Raw genomic sequence first — 19,689 nt, forward strand, 5'->3', positions numbered from 1 at the left:
CAAGACAGCAACCCCTGCCCTACTCCGTTGGCCTAGGTGGGACCAACTGCAATCTGACTCCTTCCCTCCCAGAAAAACTGCCTCCATCAGCAGCCATCCCACACGGCTGCCTCAGGGGGAAAGGATCCAGGGAGGCCCACTCCATGGGCTTGCCTGGGGCCAAAGGCTCCCACCCTCACGGAACTCTCTCATGCAGAGCCACAGCACCCCAATGTGCACATCTTCTCCTCTTCCCATCCTGTACATTTTCCCTTTTGTATCATGTCTATTACATTGCAAGCCCTTTTTAAACTGCAAACAGGCTTGAGTGCATTAGCAAAAGAGCAGTGTATAAACTAGTGATGTGCTGAAAATTTCTCCCACATTTTTTTCAACCATTCTCATTCAAATTGATAGAAATGAAATTGCTTTGGAAAAGAAATTCAAAGGAGGAAATTTTTTGGAGAAATTCTCATGGGTAGAGTTTGGGGTTCGTGTACTTACCTTGTACTTAGAGGTGGCTGAGGAGTGTGCACGAGTGTCCTGTCTGTCATTGTACAGTCATCTCTCTGGCAGCCTGTAGCCTCCCGGGCTTCCCGCACTTCAGTTAAAGCCGTCATGAGGAAGCCATCATGAGGCAATTCCTCCCCTGAGGCTTTTTCAGTTCAGGAAGTACAAGTGGCCTGGGAGGCTGCAGAGCAACGGAAAGATGTGTAGTAGAGGGAGAAAACACTCACAGCACCTCGGCCACCTCGCAGTGGTTAGGTAAGCTCAAAAATGCCACCAAAAGAAATTCTAAATTCTGCCTCAGAAAAGTGGAAGCCTCAACACAGTTGATGCTGTTGCCAGCTACAGAAGCAGTGCAATAAACCAAAAACCCTTAGAAAGAAAAGAACGAACCTGTGTTACAACCCCTGCCAATAGTGAGCCCTATCTGTGAGAAACTGTTGGAGAATGTCTCCTCCCCTAGGAGAAATTCAGTGAAATTGTCGTCGTCCCCCCCCCCCCCATTTCTCTGTCCACAAATAGGCTGGAGAATTTTGAGAGGCCGTTTGTGCACAGCTCTAATAAAAACACAGTGGTAAAATAGATGCCATAACAAGCAAACCCTCTTCTTTATAACAGGCTCTGGCTTAGCACCTTTGTCTAAGACTGCTGTCAAGGGTTTATCAGTCTTACTGTTCCTGAAAGGAGCTGAGGGCCAGCTTCAGGCCTCATCTAGTCCCTCACCTTCTCTACTTGGTTTCTGCACCTCCAACAACAACTATTATTGTTGTTGTTGTTATCGTTATCATTAATAATAATATTATTGCATTTATATCCCACCTTTTTTCCTTCAAGGAACCCCAGGCAGCTTATATGGTCCTCCTCCTCTCCATTTTATCCTCACAACAACCCTGTGAGGTAGGTTAGGCTGAGAGTCAGTGATTGGCCTAAAGTCACCCAATACATATCAGTCTGTAAAGAGCCCAGATTCTGGAACAGTATCTTGGAGACTTATCAACATTATTTCATCATCATCATTTTTATTATAGAATCACAGAGTTGGAAAAGACCTGAGAGATCATCTAGTCCAACCCCCTGCTCAATACAGGCTCTGCACCATGGGGTGCAGCTACAACATCCTTGGCAGATAGCCATCCAACCTCTGCTTAAATACCTCCAGTGAAGGAGAACCCACACCTCCTGAGGCAATCTGTTCTACTACTGAACAGCTCTCACTGTTAGGAAATTTCTCCTAATGTTTAGCCAAAATCGGCTTCCCTGCAATTTACACCCATTGTTCTAGTCCTGCCCTCGGGAGCAACAGAGAGCAAGTCCATCTTCTGCATGACAGCCTTTCAGATATTTGAAGACCGCTGTCATATCTTCCCTTAATCTTCTCTTCTCTGGGCTAAAAATACCCAGTTCTTTCAACTGTTCCTCATAGGACTTGGTTTCCAGACCCATCATCCTGGTTGCTTTTCTCTGGATGCACCCCAACTTTTCAATGTCCTTCTTAAAATGGGGCACTCAGAACCGGACACAGTACTCCAAATGCAGCCTATCGCAGAATTGAGTGGAACTATTACTTCCCGTGATCTGGAGACTATGCTTCTGTTAACGCAGCCCAAGACTGCATTAGCTTTCTTAGCTGCTGCATCACACTGCTGGCTCATATTCATCTTGTGATCCACTAAGACACCTAGGTCCTTTTCACATGTACTGCTGCCAAGCTAGGTCTCCCCATCCTACACTGGTGTCTTTGATTATTTGTACCTAAATACAAAACTTTACATTCATCTCTGTTTGATCTTATCTTGTTAGATTTGGCCCAGTGTTCCCCACCTGTCTAGATCCTTTTGGATCTTGATCATGACTTCTATGGCGTTGGCTATCCCTCCTAGCTTTGTGCCATCTGCAAATTTTATAAGCAACCCCTCTATACCCTTATCCAAGTCATTTATTAAAATATTGAGGGTGTAGAGCACAGAGCCCTGTGGCACTTCACTTGAGATCGCCCTCCATGAGAATGCTGAGCCAATAATTAGTTTTATTAATATTTTAATTGGTATTTTATTATTTTATTTAAATGTTATTACATAATTACGTTATGTTTAATTATTTCATTTTCATTTCATTTATTATATTTCTGTACCACCCCATAGCCAAAGCTCTCTAGGCAGTTCACAAAAATTAAAAACCATTAAAAATACACTATATGAAGTACAAAAACCATTTACATAAAGACATATAAACAGATAGCATACACACAGACAACATATACCTAAGAACAATTTTTAAACAATCAGCCAAAGACAATCCAGGACCTGATTAAAAACTCATTATATGCTGCCAAATGCCTGAGAGAACAGGGCAGTTTTAACCTGCTGCTGAAAAGATAACGATGTTGGTGCCAGGCAGGCCTCATCAGGGAGAATTGGGGGGCCACCACTGAGAAGGCCCTCTCCCTTGTTGCCACCCACCAAGCCTCCCTCGGAGGAGGTACCTGGAGCATCTAAGCTTTAGATGCTTAGTACTACTACTATTATTATTTAATTTGAAAGCTTGTAATGCTCTCTGCTGTGCATCCATGCACAGCCATCCGCAAAAAAATATCAATCTGGCCCCAATTGCATAGAAATGCTTGTTTAGAACTCACTATTTTGTTCCGCCATTGTCAAACTGATACCAGTCTTCTACCTTCATCCCTTTATTCCCAGTCTCATGTGCATATTGTCTTTTTAGTTTGTAAGCATGAGGACAGCCTCCCTGCTTCCTAATGGGAGGGGCCATGGCTCATTGGGAGAGCACCTGCTTGGCATACACATGGTCCCAGGTTCAATCTGGATGCAACTGATGCAACAGCCCTTGTTCCTTGATCACACACCATATGCAATAATTAGGGGCACAATGTTTAGCCAATTAATTGGTCAGATTAAATCAATTAAAATGTTTGATTAACTAAAGAAGTCAGGTTCTACTTCAGATTTAATTGTTAAAAACTTTTTTAAAAAACAAAAATACTTAAAAAAAAAACCCTTCATCTGGCACATGCCATCTTAAAAGAGGCATTCCCTCTTCTAAAATAGGGAATGGGGGGGAGGAAATTCCTCTTCTACACTGATGATATGCTTAGAGAAGGTAGTGCGCGTAACACCCAGTTAATAGTAGGGATGTACGAATCACTTACCTGGTTCCGGTCGGGGCATCCACTGGGTGGGGGGAGGCACTCCGTCCCTCTCCCTGGAATCCTCAATGGGGGGGGGGAGGCAATCCAGTCCTCCCTCCCGGAATCCTGCCCGGCTGGCTCTGCTCCACGGCGGCTCCGTGGAGCAGCCGGCCAGAGCTGTCTGCAGCCGGACTTCCGGCCGCGGATGGGCTTCTGCGGACGCAAATGACAGCCGCCATTTGCGTCCTTCCAGGCTGCCGTAATAGGCTACGTAAGTATTTACGTAGCCTATCACGGCATGCCCCCCCAAAAAAATGGTGTGCGCAAATGGCAGCGGCTATGGCGGCCGCCATTTGCGTTTCCTATTTTTCACCGTTCTAGCCTACGTAAATATTTATGTAGGCAATTACGGCGAAAAAAAAGGGAACCGCAAATAGCGTAGTGGGCATTATTTGCGTTTAGCCGCCGCCATTTGCGTACGCCATTTTGGGGGGGACATGCCGTGATAGGCTACGTAAATACTTACGGAGCCTATCACAGCTTGAAGGATGACAATGGCAGTCGCAGCAGCCCGGCCATGGCCGGCCAGGAGACCAGTTGCCGCCGCCAGAACTGCCGCCACCGCTGCATCCGCCGCATCCGCCCTGGGTAAGTTCGATCCTGGGGGATTCCGTGGGGGTGCAAGGGGGCAGGAGGCCGTTCCACCACAGATACCAGGGGGCTCACTAAAAGAATCTAAAGAATTCTTTAGTTCTAAAGAATCCGGCCTCACTGGAATCCGTGGCGGAATTCTCTGGCTTCCCTAGTTAATAGCAGTTTTGTAGCAACAAAATTTTGAAATACAGGATCTTATCATGACCTTGCCGACCGCCATGCTCCTGAGGAGAATTCATAGTCACATCCCCAGGAGAGAGATAACTAGACAGGACAGAGAAATAGACAGATATAGATATTCTGCTTTTTTCATTTATACTCAAAGAAACTTGTTGTTGTTGTTGTTCAGTCGTTAAGTCGTGTCCGACTCTTCTTCACCCCATGGACCATAGCATGCCAGGCCATCCTGTCCTCCGCTCTCTCCCGGAGTGTGCTCAAGTTTGTATTCATTGCATTGGTGATGCTATCTAGCCATCTCATCCTCTGCCATCCCCTTCTCCTTTTGCCTTCAATCTTTCCCGGCATCAGGGTCTTTTCCAGAGAGTTTTCTCTTCGCATTAGGTGGCCAAAATATTTGAGCTTCAGCTTCAGTGTCTGTCCTTCCAATGAGTAGTCAGGGTTCATTTCCTTTAGGATGGACTGATTTATTATTATTGTTATTATTATTATTATTATTTAATTTATTAATCGCCCATCTGGCTGGTCACCCAGCCACTCTGGGCGATGTACAACATACAATAAAACAATAAAATTCTACAATAAAAACATTTTCTAAAATACCCTAACCCACCCCAAATGCCTGCCTGAACAACCACGTTTTTAATGCACGACGGAAGCTCATTAAAGAGGGGGCATGACGGAGTTCCCTAGGGAGGGAGTTCCACAGAGTGGGGGCCACCACAGAAAAGGCCCTCTCCCTCGTCCCCACCAGTCTAGCTGTCCTGGCTGATGGGACAGAGAGAAGGCCATCCGAGGCTGATCTTGTTAAGCGGCCTGTCTGGTGCTGCTGGAGGCGCTCCTTAAGATAGGCTGGGCCGGAACCATATAGGGTTTTAAAGGTCAAAACCAACACCTTGAATTTGGCCCAGAAAACAACTGGTAACCAGTGCAACTCCTTCAGCACTGGAGTGACGTGATCTTGCCGGCAGCTGCCTTTAATCAGGCGAGCCGCCGCATTCTGTACCAGCTGCAGCTTCCGAACCGTCTTCAAGGGTAACCCCAAGTAGAGCGCATTACAGTAGTCTAAACGAGAGGAGACCAGGGCATGTACTACTGATGGGAGCAGATGGTCGGGAAGGAAGGGGCGCAGCCGCCGTATCAGCGCTGTCCGGCTCACAGCTGACACCTGAGCCTCCATGGACAGCTGGGAGTCCAAAATGACCCCCAGGCTGCGGACCTGGTCTTTCAAGGGTAGCCGTACCCCATTCAACACCAGGTCAACATCCCCCAGCCTCCTCTTGTCTCCCACCAAAAGTACCTCGGTCTTGTCAGGGTTCAGCTTCAGCTTATTCCTCCCCATCCAGCCACTCACCGTCTCCAGACATTTGGACAGGGATTCTACGGCCAACCTTGGTGAAGATTTGAATGAGAGGTAGAGCTGCGTGTCATCCGCATATTGATGACACTGCACCCCAAACCTCCTGATGATAGCCCCCAGCGGCTTCACATAGATGTTAAATAGCATCGGGGAGAGGATGGAACCTGTGGCACCCCACAAGTGAATGGCCACAGGTCCGAAACCTCCTCTCCCAGTGCTACCCTCTGGTACCTGCCGGAGAGGAAGGACCAGAACCACCGCAATACGGTGTCTCCAATGCCCAACCCCTCCAGGCGGTCCAGGAGGATAACGTGGTCAACGGTATCAAAAGCTGCCGAGAGGTCGAGGAGAACAAGGAAGGAGCATTCACCCCTATCCAGAGCCCTCCTCATATCATCCACCAAGGCGACCAAGGCCGTTTCTGTCCCATGCCCAAGCCTGAAGCCCGACTGAAATGGGTCTAGATAATCAGCTTCTTCCAAGTGTGCCTTCAACTGCATCGCCACCACCCGCTCAATCACCTTGCCCAAAAATGGCAGATTTGAGACTGGGCGAAAGTTGTTCAGAACTTGAGGATCCAAGGAGGGCTTCTTTAAGAGCGGTCTTATCACTGCCTCCTTGAGGGCTGATGGCATCACTCCCTCCTCAAGGGAGGCGTTCACCACCGCCCTGATCCCCTCACCCAGTCTCTCTCTGCAGCCCATAATGAGCCACGATGGGCAAGGATCAAGTAAGCAGGTGGTCGGCCTTACAGATGAAAGCACCTTGTCCACTTCATCAGGAGGAAGAAGCTGGAACCGATCCCACAAAACCAGTTTGCCACAGGCCGCCTCTTGCTCACTAACTGTATCCACAGCGTGCAGAGTAACACACCTAATCTGATCAATTTTATCTGCAAAGTGCCTTGCCAAGGCCTCACAGGAGGCCTTAGAATGCTCCAGTGGTTCCAGAGCCACAGGACCGACCAGGCTCCGGACCACTTGGAACAGCCTCCTGGGACAGCACTCCGCAGACGCGATGGAGGCAGCATAATATTCCTTTTTTGCTGCCTTCACCGCCACGTGATAGGCTGAAGACACCGCGCTAGCCCATGTCTGATCATCTTTGGAGCAAGACTTCCGCCACCGGCGCTCTAGCCGTCTCACCTCCTGTTTCAGAGCTCGTAACCGCGGATCGAATCATGGTGCAGTCCAAGCCCTGTTCAGGGGGAGAGGGCGTTTCGGAGCCACCTGATCTAATGCCCCAGTGATTGCGGCATTCCAGCCACCCACCAGGGTCTCGACCGAGTGGCCGTTGGCGTGCCCCAGAGAATCCCCAAGCACGTTCAAGAATCCATTTGGATCCATAAGACGCCTGGGGCGGACCATTTTAATGGGTCCTCCACCCCTGCGGAGGGGTTGTGGAACCGAGAAGTCCAACGTCACCAGATAGTGATCTGACCATGACAAGGGGGTGGTGGATATACCCCCGACTTCCAGATCACTCCCCGCTTCTCCAGAAACAAACACAAGGTCTAGTGCATGACCGGCTACATGGGTGGGCCCAGTTAGAATATGGTGCAGCTCCCAGGAGGCCATGGTCTCCATGAAGTCCCGAGGTGCTCCTGTGAGGATGGCCTCCGAATGTACGTTGAAGTCCCCCAACACCAATAAGTTAGGGGACTGTACATGCACATCAAAGACCACCTCAAGCACCTCGGCCAGGGAGTCAGTCGTGCAGCGGGGTGGACAGTACACGAGCAGAATCTCCAGACTGCCCTTCGGGCCCAACCTCCAGTACATGCACTCAGCAACCTTGGTCTCCCGGAGAGGGGGCCTGGTGAAGACCAAGGACTCTCGGTAGATAACAGCCACTCCCCCTCCCCGATCCCCAGCCCTCGGCTGCTGTGCATACGAAAATCCAGCTGGACACATGGCTGCAAGGGTTGGAGCAGCAGCCTCGGCCAGCCAGGTCTCCGTAATACATGCCAGGTCTGCACCCTCATCCAGAATCATGTCATGGATGAGGGAGGTTTTCTGGGTAACAGACCTGGCATTGCAGAGCAGCAAACGAAGGCCAAAAGATGGGGTCACACCTCCCCTAGCCATCCTTTGGCTCTGGACAGGCCCGGAGCAGGGGACAGATACTACACGTCTCTCCCTTGTTCCCCTTACCTGGCATGGCCTGCCCCTAGCACTCCGCCAGCGCCTGCCGCCCAGCCTCGGTATGTTCTGGCCCCCAACACTCCCCCCACTGCCTCCATCAGATGGACACATGCCCCCTCGCTCCCGCCTATCAGGCAGGCTACCCACCCCTAAAACCGCAACAAAATCCCCCAGAAAAACAAACAAACAAACAAACAAAAAACAATTAAAAATCCCCTTAAAAATAATGCCAGGCCGGAGTCCACAGAGAAGGCCTGGTGGTGGTGGCAGCGGCAGCAGGCCCGGCAGCAGGCCCGGCAGCAGCAGGCAGGCCTCTTCCCCAGTGGTGGTGGTGGCCTCTCCTGCAGGCCCTGGCTCTCCCAGGCCACCTCAGCCAGCCAGCTTATGTAGCCCCTCCAGGGAGGGGCAGGTGGAGCAGCACAGCTGGCTGGGTACCTGGGGGCCTGGTCCTGCAGGGACTGGCAGTTTGCCAGGCAGAAGTCTACAGGGAAGGCCTGGTGGTGGTAGTAGTGGCGGCGGCGGCAGCAGCAGCAGCAGCAGCAGGCCCAGCAGCAACAGGCACGCCTCTTCCCCGGTGGTGGTGGTGGTGGCCTCTCCTGCAGGCCCTGGCTCTCCCAGGCCACTTGACCTCCTTGAAGTCCAGGGGACTCGTAAGAGAAGACTCAGCACCACAGTTCGGAAGCATCAATCCTTCGGCGCTCAGCCTTCCTTATAGTCCAGCTCTCACAGCCATACGTTACTACTGGGAAAACCATAGCTTTGATTGTCCAACCTTTGTGGGCAAGGTGATGTCTCTGCTTCTTACTGTGCTGCGTAGGTGTGCCATAGCTTTCCCCCCAAGGAGCAAGCGTCTTTTAATTTCATAGCTGCAGTCACCGTCTGCGGTGATCTTGGAGCCCAAGAAAATAAAATCTGTCACTGCTTCCATTTCTTCCCCTTCTATATGCCAGGAAGCGATGGGGCCAGATGCCATGATCTTCATTTTTTTAATTTTGAGTTTTAAACCAGCTTTTGCACTCTCCACTTTCACCCTCAACAAGAGGCTCTTGAGATCCTCTTCGCTTTCTGCCATTAGGGTGGTATCGTCTGTGTATCTGAGGTTGTTGATAATTCTCCCAGCAATCTTAATTCCGACCTGTGATTCATCCAACCCGGCGTTTCTCATGTTGTACTCTGCATATAAATTAAATAAGCAGGGCAACAATATGCAGCCTTGTCGTACTCCTTTCCCAATTTTGAACCAATCAGTTGTTCTTACTGTTGCTTCTTGACCCAAAGGTGGTCTGGTACTCCCATCTCTTTAAGAATTTGCCACAGTTTGTGGTGATCCACACAATCAAAGGCTTTAGCATAGTCAATGAAGCAGAAATAGACGTTTTTCTGGAATTCTCTTGCTTTCTCCATGATCCAGCGAATGTTGGCGATTTGATCTCTAGTCCCTCTGCCTTTTCGAAACCCCACTTGTACTTCCAGTAGTTCTCGGTTCACATGCTGCTGAAGCCTAGCTTGTAGGATTTTGAGCATCACCTTGCTGGCATGTGAAATGAGCGCAATTGTGCGGTAGTTTGAACACTCTTTGGCATTGCCCTTCTTTGGAATTGGAATGTAAACTGACCTTTTCCAGTCTTGCGGCCACTGTTGAGTGTTCCAAATGTGCTGGCATATTGAGTTCAGCACTTTAACAGCATCACCTTTTAGGATTTTAAATAGCTCAGCAGAAATACTGTCATCTCTGCTAGCTTTGTTGTTAGTAACACTTCCTAAGGCCCACTTGACTTCACTCTCTAGGATGCCCAGCTCAAGTTCAGTGACCGCACTATCATGGCTATCAGGGACATTCAGATCTTTCCTGTATAGTTCTTCTGTGTATTCTTGCCACCTCTTCTTAATCTCATCTGCTTCTGTTAGGTCCCTGCCTTCTTTGTCCTTTATCATGCCCATCTTTGCACAAAACATTCCCTTGAGATCTCCGATTTTCTTGGAAAGATCTCTAGTCTTTCCCATTCTATTGTTTTCCTCAATTTCTTTGCATTGTTCATTTAAGAAGGCCTTCTTGTCTTTCCTTGCTATTCTCTGGAACTCTGCATTCAGTTGGATATATCTTCCCCTTTCTCCCTTGCTTTTCGCTTCCCTTCTTTCCTCAGCTACTTGTAAAGCCTCCTCAGACAGTCACTTTGCTTTCTTGCATTTCTTTTTCTTGGGGATGGATTGAGTTGCTGCCTCCTGAACAATGTTACGGACCTCCGTCCATAGTTCCTCAGGCACTCCGTCTATCAGGTCTAATCCCTGAAATCTATTCCTCACCTCCACTGTATATGGGATATGATTTAGGTCATACCTGAATGGTTTAGTGGTTTTCCCTACGTTCTTCAATTTCAGCTGAAATTTTGCAATAAGAAGCTCATGAACTGAGCCACAGTCAGCTCCAGGTCTTGTTTTGACTGATTGTATAGAGCTCCTCCATCTTTGGCTCTAAAGGACATAATCAATCTGATTTCGATATTGACCATCTGGTGATGTCCATGTGTAGAGTCGCCTCTTGTGCTGTTGGAAAAGAGTGTTTGCTATGATCAGCGTGTTCTCTTGGCAAAACTCTATTCGCCTTTGTCCTGCTTCATTTTGTACACCAAGGCCATGCTTGCCTGTTATCCCGGTGATTTCTTGACTTCCTGCTTTAGCATTCCAATCCCCCATGATGAAGAGGACATCTTTTTTTGGTGTTAGTTCTAGAAGGTGTTGTAGGTCTTCATACAACCGATCAACCTCAGCTTCTTCGGCCTCAGTGGTTGGGGCATAGACTTGAATTACTGTGATGTTGAATGGTTTGCCTTGGATTCGTACTGAGATCATTCTATCGTTTTTGAGATTGTACCCCAGTGCTGCTTTTCCCACCCTTTTGTTGACTATGAGTGCTACTCCATTTCTTCTAAGGGATTCTTGCCCACAGTAGTAGATATGATGGTCACCTGAATTAAATTCGCCCATGCCTGTCCATTTGAGTTCGCTGACTCCCAAGATGTCGATGTTCAATCTTGCCATCTCATGTTTGACCACCTCCAGCTTACCTTGATTCATTGATCTGACATTCCAGGTTCCTAAACAATATTGTTCTTTACAGCATCGGATTTTCTTTTCACCACCAGTCACATCCACAGCTGAGTGTCCTTTTGGCTTTGGCCCAGCTGCTTCACTCTTTCTGGCGCTACTTGGAAATTCCCTCTGCTCTTCCCCAGTAGTATATTGGACACCTTCCGACCTGAGGGGCTCATCTTCCGGCATCATCTCTTTTAGCCTTGTGATACGTTCCATGGGGTTTTCTCGGCAAGAATACTGGAGTGGGTTGCCATTTCCTTCTCCAGTGGAGAAGCTAACACTGATTAAACCTCGCATCTTAAAACACAGAAATCCAAAACCAAAGTACCCCCCCCCGCCAAAAAAACACTAATAAAATCCCACAATTATGTTTATGGGTCATAACTTCAATGCTATGCTGAATACCTGAATAAGGCTACAGTTACCTGAGAGTGAGCTCCACTGAACTCAGTGGTGCTTATTTGTGACTGCACAGATTGAACTGGTGAAACACATTGTACTTGAACAAAAGATCTTCTGCTAGATGAAATCCAACCTTTAGCTTTTAATTAGAAATGCAATCTATCTTGCAAAGAAGTGTTACCATTTAAATTGCTAGCATGAAGTAGGAACCCCATCAAAGAAAAGGAAATTTGTATCCATCCTCTGCTTGATTATTTTCCCCATTCTCTAACTTCCTCTATGCTAATCTGTCACAAACAATAGTAAGCTTGAAAACCTCGTGATCACTTCATTCATTAGCCAGAGCAAAGAAGGTCAATCAATTATCGTGGTATTCTGGCCATCACTATACCACTGGTTACTAGAACAAAAAATGGTTCTCAAACAGAATATTATTAAAATGAAGAGGCTGTTTCCATCACAACATCCCAATATTCTTGCATAGCACACAAAACAATTAAGACTCTCTTTTTTCCCCATATTTGCATGCTAATAGTAAACTGATCCTTACTTCTGCAAAGAAACAATTGTCTGTGGATAACTCAATAGGAAAAGAAGGCAGCATTATCAGGGGAGGAAATGTAAACCTAACCACTGGCTGGGAGAACAATCATCAAAATAAATATTTTACATTTCAAAAAGATATCTGCTGCTAGCAGTAGCTGCCATTAGAATGAAAAATTTGGTTAGGAGCAGCAGGAGAAGTGAGGAGGGCTGGTATCAGCAATCAGCAGCAAAATTTTTGAATGATTTAAAGTTGCACAAAGACTGTGTGGGCTTCCAATGGGAAGGGGCTACGCCGAAGAGCACATTGTACAGGAAATGGTTGCTTAGCAACAGGAATCTTTGGAAAGGAGAGGAGTTAATGTTGACAGTTGGAAAGATCAGAAGGGAGAAAAAGCACAAAAGTGCAAAGAACGCTAGACAAGCAAGCAGAGGGACAGAAGCTAATTAGCTGTAGACGGGGGACGTAAAAGCGAGGGGAGGAGTAGCAAGGAGATAGTAACCAGGAGTCCCAGAATAAACATTTATATTTTAAACACTGATTAAGATGGTCCAAAAATAATATAAAATAAAATACATAATTAGGGCCCTCGGATAACCCAATGTTTGTTTGAAAGCCTTACACAATGTGTCCATGTATATAAACATGCATATATGTTGTGTTTGTACCCGGGGGATGCCACGTGGATCTTGTTTTCTTCCATGCTTGTTTCAAAGGAGTTTGTCACTGCATCATTAAAAAAAATGAAAAGCAATTTTAAAAACCAAAGAGATATGCTGAGGAGTATCCAACAGTGCCATTCCGCAAACTCAAATAGCGCTAACAGAGCTCTGCTGAATCTTTCTGTTGTGCAAGTGGTTGACCACTATGCTTGTGCAACCCGTCGCACAACAGGCTGCATAAGAGTTATGCACAACTGGTTGCACAACAGGTTGCACAAGCATAATGCGCAAGCACGCTTGCGCAAACATACCTTTAGTTGGATTCTTCTCTTGCACATAGTTCAGAACCTAGTTTCTGCTAGCCCAATCATTTGTGCTAAAGGAATGAAACAGTTGGATATTGCACAAAGAAACTAGATAGCAAGGTGACTTTTTATTTGCTTGCTTGAAGTTTGCCCCCAACCCACCTGATTTCATGTTTAATTTTTTCCTCCCTTGTTTCCTGGGCGAGGTGTAACCTGACCCTGGGATCATATGAAGCTACCTTAAACTGAGTCAGGCCATTCATCCCTCTAGCTCAATACTGTCTACACTAGGGGTGGGCCACTTGTGGCCCTCCAGATGTTTTGGCCTACTACTCCTATCAGCCCTAGCCAGCAGAGCCAATGGTGAGGTATCAAGGGAGTTGTGGCCCTCCAGATGTTTTGGCCTGCATGTTGCCCACCCCTGGTCTACATGGCCTGGCAGCATCTCTCCAGGGTTTCAGACAGGAAACTTTCCCAGTCCTAAGTGGAGATGCTGGGGATTAAACTTGGGAACAACTACAAAGCATGTACTCTACTACTGACCTACAGCCATTCCCCAAGAACCCTTGAGCAAGGCAAGACAGTTTGAAATCTACTTAGCACAGCTCTGCAGCATGTCTACACATGGCAAGAGCACTTAAACAAGATAGAAGCCAAGTGGGACACCTACATAGATAAGTGTCTTCCAACACATCAAAATTGGGTCTAAGGTAAAGCACTTCAAGAAAAATATTGTGTCCTGCAATATCAAATGCAGTATCCTCCAGAGAGAGGCTGGGTGAGGGGATCAGGGTGGTGGTGAACGCCTCCCTTGAGGAGGGAGTGATGCCATCAGCTCTCAAGGATGCAGTGATAAGACCGCTCTTTAAAAAGCCCTCCTTGGATCCCAAAGTCCTGAACAACTTTTGCCCAGTCTCGAATCTGCCATTTTGGGGCAAGGTGATTGAGCAGTTGGTGGCGATGCAGTTGAAGGCACACTTGGAAGAAGACGATTATCTAGATCCATTTCAATCGGGCTTCAGGCCTGGGCATGGGACAGAAACGGCCTTGGTCACCTTGGTGGATGATATGAGGAGGGCTTTGGATTGGGGCGAGTGCGCCTTCCTTGTTCTCCCCAACACTCAGCGGCTTTTGATACCGTTGACCACAGTATCCTCCTGGACCGCCTGGAGGGGTTGGGCATTGCAGACATCGTATTATCGTGGTTCTGGTCCTTCCTCTCCGGCAGGTACCAGAGGGTAGCACTGGGAGAGGAGGTTTCGGACCCATGGCCGCTCACTTGTGGGGTGCCACAGGGTTCCATCCTCTCCCCGATGCTATTTAACATTTATGTGAAGCCGCTGGGGGCTATCATTAGGAGGTTTGGGGTGCAGTGTCATCAATATGCGGATGACATGCAGCTCTGCCTCTCGTTCAAATCTTCACCATGGTTGGCCGTAGAATCCCTGTCCAAATGTCTGGAGACGGTGAGTGGCTGGATGGGGAGGAATAAGCTGAACCCTGACAAGACCGAGGTACTTTTGGTGGGAGACAAGAGAAGGTTGGGGGATGCTGACCTGGTGTTGAATGAGGTACAGCTACCCTTGAAAGACCAAGTCTGCAGCCTGGGGGTCATTTTATGTCAAGGGCTCCTTGGAGGCCTCTCTCAGTCTAATCCAGTAGCCAAGTCCAGACACAGACAAAGGGATTCTTTTCAAAGCTTTATTCCTCTTTTTTCAACTTAACAACTCTACTGTTAGCAACTAGATATGAGCAGCAGAGTACCTATGCCCTAAGTTGGAACAGTTGGTCCCGTTTGAAAGGGAATTACTGGCAGACCCTGAACTTAAGGGCTAGGGAGAGTCCCTCCCTTTTTCCCTTGGATCCTCTGGGCGCAACCGTTGTTTGCGCACCAACCGGGCACTACGCCTCCTTTCCACGCCTTCCATTTGGTGCCGCTCTCTGCGTCGGCGTCGCACATCCATCAAGTCTGCTTCCCGCACTCTGTCACTCCCAGGACTGCTATCTAAGCTAGGAATGCAGGTGGGAGGAATCTCCGTCAGCTGTTGGCCCTGGGAAAGAGGAGCGCGCTCCTCTCCCAGAGCAACTCCTCTTCCTCAGAATCAGAACTACTCTGGGATTCTATGGGCTCAGTGTCCACCCTGACATTTTAGACTCCCAGCTGTCCATGGAGGCTCAGGTGTCAGCTGTGAGCCGGACAGCGCTGTACCAACTCCATCTGATACGGCGGCTGCGCCCCTACCTTCCCGATCATCTGCTCCCATCGGTAGTACATGCCCTGGTCTCCTCTCGTCTAGACTACTGTAATGCGCTATACGTGGGGTTACCTTTGAAGACAGTTCGGAAGCTGCAGCTGGTACAGAATGCAGCAGCTCGCCTGATTAAAGGCAGCCACTGGCTTGATCACATCACTCCGGTGCTGAAGGAGTTGCACTGGTTACCAGTTGTTTTTTGGGCCAAATTCAAGATGTTGGTTTTGACCTTTAAAACCCTATATGGTTCTGGCCCAGCTTATCTCAAGGACCGCCTCCAGCAACACCAGATAGGCCGCTCAACAAGATCAGCCTCGGATGGCCTTCTCTCTGTCCCATCAGCCAGGACAGCTAGGCTGGTGAGGACGAGGGAGAGGGCCTTCTCTGTGGTGGCCCCCACTCTGTGGAACTCCGCCATGCCCCCTCTTTAATGAGCTTCCACCACGCATTAAAAACGTGGTTGTTTAGGCAAGCATTTGGGGTGGGTTAGGGTATTTTTAGAAATATGATGTTTTAATGTAAAATTGTATTGTTTTAAAACTGTTTGTGTTGATGTACATTACCCAGACTGGCCAGGTGACTGGCCAGATGGGCAATTAAGAAATTTAATAAATAAATAAATAAAGATCTTTAAAAATACATTATCTCCATGTTGGGGGCCAGATGACTGATATTCAGGCAGAAGGCACCCTCACGGGATCCACTAGGATACAGGTTGCACACTGAAGCCTGCCGGAACAATGATGCCTCAGTTGCCTTGGCAGTACAGCCAAAGTTGTACTGGTGTACAGAAACTGGTGTACATAGGCATAATGCCACTGATACTGGAGGTAGCACAGAGCCATTGACAGCCTTCTCCTCCAGGAATTTGTCCAACCCCCTTTTAAAGCCATCCTAATTGGTGGCCATCACTACATCTTGAGGTAGCGAATTCCATTGTTTAACTATGCGCTGTGTGGAAAAGTTTCACCAAGGAGGTGCTTTAACCACCTCCTCTCTCACATCTGAGGCCCAAGCTAAGGCAAAAGCAGCACAGGGGAGAAATGGTGACACCTCCCCTTCGACATTATCTCCCTATAAAGATAAAATGAAAACAAGACTACCAGGCCACTACAAGAAACAACAGTCTATTAAAACATTGAAAAGTGTTGCTTTAGTGCTAAGGTGTTGTATTAAATTTGTGCTCTGGTAGGCTTCTAAAAAGTAAAAACTGTTATTTAAGCCCTGCAGTTTTTAAATCCTGACATACTTCAGTAGGCTCATCCATTTGGTTAAAAAAAAAAAAAAGGAGAGGTTTTTACTTCATTTTATGAGTAGGTTTATTTTATAAAAGCCTACAGTCTGCCTGCTGAAGCTTAGTATCCCCAGACACTCATAAACGGCTTGCAGAAAGAGGCACAATAGTGTCTGATGTTAACAAAATCCAGTATTATGCCGAAATGTTTTTCCTACTAAAGCAAAGAGAGTTTGAGGCCGAGGGCTTACTTCACGAAAGATCATTCGGGAACATGAAAGCCGCTTGAGAGAGACTCATCCACTCTCGATGTTGTGAATGGCACACAGGAAGCTGAATTCAAAGAACTATTTCTGTTCCAATGATCTGTCAACCTTAATTCGCAGCTGAAAACTCCACCAGCACAACAAATCTAGACTCCGCTTTTGCACAGCCCAGATTCATTGCATCAGCCAGTTTTCACCTGACCATAAAAACAGCTTGAAGTTGTCCCTTACTGTAGCACAGCCTCCCCCAACCTGGTGCCCTCTAGATGTGCTGGACTACAACTCCCATCATGCCCAGCCAGCATGGCCAATGGCCATACTAGCTGGGGATGATGGGCATTATAGCCCAGCACACCTGGAGAGCACAAGGTTGGGAAAGGCTGCTGTAGCATTTTGCAGGGGAAAGGGTGGAGAGCAGCACTTTGCTTCTAGTCATCATTCTCTCTCAAATATATCAGTTTGCTTGTTTATTTTATTGGAAATATGTATAAGCCACTGTGATGTGTACAACCTCCCTATGACTTGGGAAGTTCTCTAATATTGTTGTTGTTGTTGTTGTTGTTCAGTCGTTCAGTCGTGTCCGACTCTTCGTGACCCCATGGACCATAGCATGCCAGGCCTTCCTGTCCTGCGCTCTCTCCCGGAGCGTGCTCAAGTTCATATTCATTGCATCCGTGATGCTATCTAGCCATCTCATCCTCTGCCGTCCCCTTCTCCTTTGGCCTTCAGTCTTTCCCAGCATCAGGGTCTTTTCCAGGGAGTTTTCTCTTCGCATTAGGTGGCCAAAATATTGGAGCTTCAGCTTCATTATCTGTCCTTCCAATGAGCACTCAGGGTTGATTTCCTTTAGGATGGACTGATTTGACCTCCTTGCAGTCCAGGGGACTCGTAAGAGTCTTCTCCAGCACCACAGTTCGAAAGCATCATTTCTTCGGCGCTCAGCCTTCCTTATAGTCCAGCTCTCACAGCCATACATTACTACTGGGAAAACCAAAGCTTTGATTAGACGGACGTTTGTCGGCAAGGTGATGTCTCTGCTTCTTACTATGCTGTCTTACTAAATAACTAATTACAGTCAGGGCCAGAAACATTGGAACAAGGATAACTGTTTTGGCAGTTGGCCTCTGTACACCACCACACTGAAGTTGAAAGGAAATACACCCAGATGGGAGCAAAGTCAGGACTTTCAGCTATAATTCAAGGGGTTTGACAAAAGTGGGGCACAAACCATTCAGGAAGGACAGCCAGTGGCATACACACACACCCCCATTGTTGGTGGCTCATAAGGAATGGAACAAACCAACATCATTTCAAACTTATGGATCGCCTTTAATACCTGGATGAAAATCCTTTGCAGTCAATGACTGCCTGAAGTCTGGAACCCATGGACATGACCAAATGCTGAGTTTCCTCCCTCGAGATGCTTTGCCAGGCCTTTACTGCAGCTGCCTTCAGCTGCTGCTTGTTTGTGGGTCTTTCTGCCTTCAGTCTTGTCTTCAGTAAGTGAAAAGCATGCTCTATTGGGTTGAGATCAGGTGACTGACTTGGCCATTGAAGAACATCCCACTTCTTTGCCTGGAGAAACTCTTGGGTAGCTTTTGCTGTATGTTTTGGGTCATTATCCATCTGCAATATGGAGCGGCGCCCTATCAGTTTGGCAGCATTTGGCTGAATCTGAGCAGAAAGTATAGCCCTATACACTTCAGAATTCATCCTGCTGCTTTTATCAGCAGTCAGGTCATCAATAAACACCAGTGACCCAGTTCCATTGGCAGCCATACATGCCCATGTCATAACAATGCCTCCATCATGTTTGACAGATGATGTAGTATGCTTTGGATCATGAGCTGTTCCTTTCCTTCATACTTTTCTCTTTCCATCATTCTGGTACAAGTTAATCTTGGTTTCATCAGTCCAAGGAATCTTATTCCAGAACTAGGCAGGCTTTTCTAGGTGTTTGCTGGCAAAGGCTAATCTGGCCTTTCTGTTCTTGAGCGTTACCAGTGGTTTGCACCTTGTTGTGAAGCCTCTGTATTTACATTCATAAAGCCGTCTCTTGACTGTAGATGTTGACAATGACATGCCTACCTCTGCAAGAGCATTTTTGACCTGGCTAGATGTTGTGAAAGGGTTCCTCTTCACCATGAGCAGAATTTTGCGGTCATCCACTTTAGTTGTCTTCCATGGTCTTCCAGGCCTTTTGCTGTTGCTGAGCTTGCCAGTTAATTCCTTCTTTTTCAGGATGTTCCAAACTGTTGTGTTGGCCACTCCCAATGTTTTTACTATCTTTCTGATGGGTTTATTTTGTTTCCTCAGCCTAATGATGGCCTCCTTCACTCACAGGGACACCTCTTTGGACCTCACGTTGGGAGTTCCAGTGAACAGCTACCAAATGCAAATGTAACACTCAGAACCACCTCCAGGCCTTTTATCTGCTTGATGGGTCATGGGGTACCCAGGAAACAGGCCACACCTGGCCATGCAGCTGCTTGTCAGCCATTCGTTCCATTACTTATGAGCCACCAACGATGGGGGTGTGTGTATGCCACTGGCTGTCCTTCCTGAATGGTTAGTGCCCCACTTCGGTCAAACCCCTTGAATTACAGCTAAATGTCCTGACTTCATTCCCATCTGGGTGTGTTTCCTTTCAACTTCAATGTGGTGGTATATGGAGGCCAACTGCCAAAACAGTTATCCTTGTTCCAATATTTCTGGCCCTGACTGTATACCCAGGATCTGCTCAGGTAGTATCATTGCCACTACCCCATTTGCCATATTCTCCTGGGTGAGCATCAGTTGAGGATAAAGCATTGTGGAGAGGTCTGCAAGGAAGGAATCTCTAAAATAATGCCAGAGGATTCACCAAATACTCAAAATGGGGCTCATTTATGCCCAATCACAAAAGCAGGGTTTACGGATGGAAAACAAGGTTCAACATACATAACATATACTCAAGAGTAAATGA

At 47.5% G+C, this 19,689-nt stretch overlaps 1 protein-coding gene across 2 annotated transcripts in view; it reads right to left on the reverse strand.

Annotated features, from left to right (window-relative positions):
• WDR25 (WD repeat domain 25) overlaps positions 1–19,689 on the reverse strand; it is a 204,214-nt gene that overhangs the window by 12,339 nt on the left and 172,186 nt on the right. The gene's annotated exons all lie outside the window — the stretch shown is intronic.

The sequence above is a fragment of the Heloderma suspectum genome, chromosome 1 (genome assembly GCF_057233095.1).
Source record: "Heloderma suspectum isolate Gila_16-S chromosome 1, 16-S_ref, whole genome shotgun sequence".
Taxonomy (NCBI): domain Eukaryota; kingdom Metazoa; phylum Chordata; class Lepidosauria; order Squamata; family Helodermatidae; genus Heloderma; species Heloderma suspectum.